Raw genomic sequence first — 5,520 nt, 5'->3', positions numbered from 1 at the left:
CGTGCGAGGTGGTTATTCAACAGAGAATGAAAGCTCAGAGATTCAATTCATAGATGATTGTCCTCCTTACACAACATGGGAGCCAACTGGCATTTTATTTGGTTCTCCTGTTGGAGCAGAATTTAGCAGCTATTCTACTTTCATCAATTTGGATGTGGATATATCAAGTAGTGGCAAAACCAAAGCAGTGTGGTATAAGATTCGTGTTGCTCTCAAATGGGTCATATCAGTGAAAAGGGATGCAGATGCCAGAAGGAATGGCCATCTATTTTACTATAACTATTAGACTCTGTTTTATGCCCTTTGTGGACTTATTACTAGGTAGGATGTGCCTACAAAATCTAGGATATTAGTTCATGATGTCTTTTATGGTTAGTGTTGGGTTTGTTTTTCTTCAATTTCTATTGCACCAAAGAGATGTGTAAAAGGGGGTCATCCTGTACATCCTAGTGTCAGGTTCTTTATGTATAATTGTGGTTGTTGTCTGTAAAATCAAGTTTCTACATACTGATTAATTGTCGATTCATATTTTATTGTATTTTATTTTGGTGGTAATTCTTATAGAAATTTTCGGTAGAATATTAAATATGACATTTGAGAATGAGTGTAATGATGATGTATTAGTTTTATTCCATTATCAAATCACAAATTATTGTAAATATGAATTTTAAGATCATTTGGCTAAAATAAATTCCTACATTTTAAAATCTTATGAGAGATAAAAACAAAAGGGTGAAATAGTAATATTAAGTATGTTTGGCAAAGTAAATAGGTTATTATTTCTTTTTCTTTTTAAGAATAACTAGGTTAACTTTTAAAAAAATTTGTTTAACCAAAACAAAGTTGTTTGATAAAAGTGTTTATTTTACTTAGCATTAAATCTATTTGTTCTTTGGAAATCAACCAAGTATGATATTAGTTCTTTTTTAATGGTTTAAGTCTTTTAATTTCTTTAAAAAAAAAGAAGGTAAAATTGATCTCTCGCGTTGTTACCATTTTTAGTGATGCGGTACCAATGACCAAAATTATAGTTTTTACGAATATAAGCCCTCATTATATTCTGCATATAAGTTATCTCAAGCTTATACACTTCAAATGAAAGCTCTCATTGTATTCAACATATTATTGATATGGAAATGATATGATTTTGCTACTATAAAAAAAAAATATAAGCACTAATATTAATTTTGACTACATCTTCAAAAACCAAGCTATTATAAGGAAGTTTGAGGCCAAGATTGCAAAATGGAAGCAAACATGTCTCTCTATGGGTGGAAGAATAACCCTCATTAATTCAATTTTAACAGCTTTACCCATCTATTTGCTATCTTTTTTTTAGGATCCCTAAAAAAGTGGTGCAAAAGATAGTTACTATTCAGAGAAATTTTCTATGGGGAGGTGATTCTGAGGCCAACAAGATCCCTTGGGTGAAGTGGGACACAGTTTGTCTTCCTAAGAACAAAGGGGGGGGGGGGGTTAGGGATTAAAGACTTGATCAAATTTAATGAGGCTTTGCTTGGCAAATGGGGGTGGGAGTTGGCTAATAATTAGAACCAGCTTTGGGAAAGAATTTTATTGTCTAAATATGGCGGTTGGAATGATTTGATCTCTGGTAGAAACAACAGTGTTTTCTCTCATTGGTGGAAACTTCTAAAGATTGTCTTTCAGCAACAGGACAACAATAGCATCATGAATAATTTGAGATGGAGGGTGGGTTGTGGAGTCAAAATCAGGTTTTGGAAGGACAAGTGGCTGGGGGATAATTTAACTCTCCAAGACAAATATTCTACTCTGTATCAAATGAGTAGACAGTAGAATTCTACAATCAACTTAATGGGTGACTTTGTTGAGGATAGATGGGAATGGAAGCTAAACTGGAGGAGAAACTTTTTTGACCATGAAATTGACATGGTAGCAGCATTCTTGGCTGAGATTGAGAATGTTCACATCCAACATTCCAGCATGGATATTCTAATATGGAAGGCTGACCCTAGTGGTATTTATTCCACAAAGTCAGCTTATAAACTCTTGCAGGAAGCTGACAGTGTAGCTATTGAGGACAGTGCATCAAAGATCATTTGAAATCTGAAAATTCCTCCAAGACCAATTGCTTTCTCATGGAGATTTTTCAAAAACAGATTACCTACTAAGGCTAATCTGAGACCACATTCACTTTAAAGGATAAAGTAAGTAATATCCATCATCATTATTACGTACACAAACATAATTAATCATTAATGTTTTTGAACTTAGATATCAAACTTTGATTTTTTTTCATCAATGACTGAGATTACTTACTGTATCCTTATTATAAAGAAACCATATCCAAAATTTTAAGAAACAATGGAAGTGAATTTTTTTCCTCTTTGGAGATTTAAGGCAAAATGTTAGGGGAAGAAATTAATGGGTTATCAACATGCATTTTATTATCCCGTGTAGAGACTGCAAATGCACCTAGTTGCTTGATTTCTTATTGGCTATCTTTCTCAATTTATGAAATTTCATCGTTTTGACAGGACCATGATAGTTGCCAATGTTGGGGATTGTTGAGCTGTACTAGGGAGGCGAGGTAAAGCAATTGAGATGTCAAAAGACCAGAAGCCAGATTGCATTTCGGAGAGGCTAAGGATTGAGAAACTTGGTGGAGTGGTATACGATGGATACTTGAATGGCCAGTTATCTATTTCCCGTGCCTTAGGAGACTGGCACATGAAGGGTTCCAAGGGTTCTGCCTGCCCCTTGAGTGCTGAGCCAAAGCTGCAGGAAATCAACCTGACTGAGGATGATGAGTTCTTGATTATGGGCTGCCACGACCTATGGGATGTAATGAGTAACCAATGTGCTGCAACCATGGCAAGGAAAGAATTGATGATACATAATGATCCTCAAAGGTGTTCTAGAGAGCTGGTCAGAGAGGCTCTTAAGCGTAACTCGTGCGATAATTTGACAGTTATCGTGATATGTTTCTCCCCAGATCCTCCTTCTAGGATAGAGACACCTCCTTCTCGAGTCAGGAGGAGTATATCAGCAGAAGGCCTCAATTTACTTAAGGATGTATTAGACTGTTAGTGTTAGCTCGTGATGGTTGTTTTGAGGTTTAGAAAGGATGGATATTGTTGTGCGTACAAAATTATTATTGATTATTGATGTCGAGGTTGCTGGAGCCACTGCTGTCCCATACATTTCAACCTTATTTTATTTGTTCACCTTTGACCTTCCTAACATAACTTGGAACTATTTTGTTGTACATAGCATTTCATTAGTTTCTTCACTTTCATGAATTATATTATCCGATAGTTGTGATTCCTTTCCTCTCAAGAACGGTATAATTCAAGTGAGAAATACGCGATAGGTGGACATAAATGTTTTCCACTTTTATTCTCTTCTCATAAGGAATAAAGGTGGTTGGTGGTAAGATTGTGGAAAGCTTTCACCAGTAAAAGGTGATAGGTATACACCGACAGTGAACACCAGATTAACAAACACAGAATAACTTTCAAATCTTAGACAATAATCCAGAAATTTGCAGTTTAATAGAAATATGTTGATCTCGGATATGGATGAAACATTTTCGCAAATCGCAGTATGCCAAGCAATATCCAATTTATAGTCAAGATGAATATTTATAGAAGTAATATGTTTTGCCTTAAAAATAGATTACCTACTAGGGCTAATCTGAGCATAGACGTAAGGCTTTCAAACTCATTTTAACCTTTGGTCAACTAACTTGAAGGATGAATTCTCTTAGAGGGGTTTTGACCTATCTTGTCAGCTTTTTTGTATTTGTCTTTTCTAGTTGGGTTTGGCTTTTCATTGCCTTTGTATTTTCTTGTTTGTATTTCACTACACCTAGTACTGAATCTTATTTCTAATACAATATAGATTTTTGGTGTGCAAAACAAAAAAAAAACAAGATAACACTTTACCAAAATGAACTTTAATGGTGCTTATATAGGGCAGGCAATTACTCAGCATGACATGCTAGATATTTATAGCAATCTAAAGGTCAGAGCATGAATACTTACATGATGCTCAAAATCTGGGCTAGTTAAATTGATGGACAGGTTTCTCATTAACAGTAGCACCTAAAAATAGACAAGGACATACATTTGTGTAGAAGCAAATTTCATGATGATGAATCAAGTTGATTCAAGTAGTTTTGATAATGACAAAGATGATGAAAAAAAGCCCAAAGAATGATTTCAAGATTGATTTCATGAGAAGCAATCAAGAAGATTCAAAAATCAAGAGAAGTTTGATTTCAAGATTCAAGAGAAGATGAATTCAAGTTTCAAGAGAAGAAATCAAGAAGACTTCACAAGGGAAGTATTGAAAAGATTTTTCAAAAAACAAACATAGCACAGTTTTGTTTTTCAAAAGAGTTTTTCTCAAAATTTTCTAAGTTACTAGAGTTTTTACTCTCTGGTAATCGATTACCAGTGGCAAAGTTTGATTTCAAAAGCTTTTAACTGAATTTGCAACGTTCCAATTCATTTTAAAATGGTGTAATCGATTACAATATATTGGTAATCAATTACCAGTGTATCTGAACGTTGAAATTCAAATTCAATTGTGAAAAGTCACATCCTTTCATAAAAAGCTTTGTGTAATCGATTACATGGTTTTGGTAATCGATTACCAGTGATAAGTTTTGAATAAAAATCAAGAGATGTAATTCTTCCAATGGTTTTCAGGTTTTTCTAAAGGTTATAACTCTTCCAATGGTTTTCTTGACCAGACATGAAGAGTCTATAAAAGCAAGACCTTGATTTGCATTTCAATAACTTTTGACAACCTTTACAAACAACTTTTTCATATATTCTTTTACATCTTTTACACACATCCTTTTGAATTTCTTCTTCTTCTTCTTCTTCTTCTTCTTCTTCCTTTGCCAAAAGCTTTCTAAGGTTTTCTAGTTTCCAAACCTTGAAAACAAAAGTGTGCTATATCTTTTCATTATCTTCTCCCTTTGCCAAAAAGAATTCGCCAAGGACTAACCGCCTGAATTCTTTTTGTGTCTCTCTTCTTCCTTTTCCAAAAGAATGAAGGACTAACCGCCTGAATTCTTTTGTGTCTCCCTTCTCCCTTTTCAAAGAATTCAAAACGACACAATCTGAGAATTCTTTTGATTCTTCCCTTTCCCTTAAACAAAAGATTTCAAAGGACTAATCGCCTGAGATATCTTTTGTTTCCCCTTCACAAAGTTTCAAAGGACTAACCGCCTGAGAACTTTGTCTTAACACATTAGAGGGTACATCCTTTGTGGTACAAGTAGAGGGTACATCTACTTGGGTTGTTGTGACTGAGAACAAGAGAGGGTACATCTCTTGTGGATCAGTTCAAGTGGAGGGTACATCCACTTGGTTGTTCAAAGAGAATAAGGGAGGGTACATCCCTTGTGGATCTTTGCTTGTAAAGGATTTTACAAGGTTGAAAAGAAATCTCAAGGGCCGCAGGTCGCTTGGGGACTGGATGTAGGCACGGGTTGTTGCCGAACTAGTATAAAATTCTTGTGTTTGT

General features: G+C 34.8%; 1 pseudogene; it reads left to right on the top strand.

Annotated features, from left to right (window-relative positions):
* The first annotated feature begins 1,833 nt into the window (after nucleotides 1–1,833).
* Nucleotides 1,834–3,229, top strand: LOC114410709 (annotated as a pseudogene).
* The last annotated feature ends 2,291 nt before the right edge of the window (nucleotides 3,230–5,520 follow it).

The sequence above is a fragment of the Glycine soja genome, chromosome 4 (assembly GCF_004193775.1).
Source record: "Glycine soja cultivar W05 chromosome 4, ASM419377v2, whole genome shotgun sequence".
Lineage (NCBI taxonomy): Eukaryota > Viridiplantae > Streptophyta > Magnoliopsida > Fabales > Fabaceae > Glycine > Glycine soja.
The sequence above is the reverse complement of the archived record's forward strand: the minus strand, read 5'-3'. Positions and strand labels throughout refer to the sequence as shown.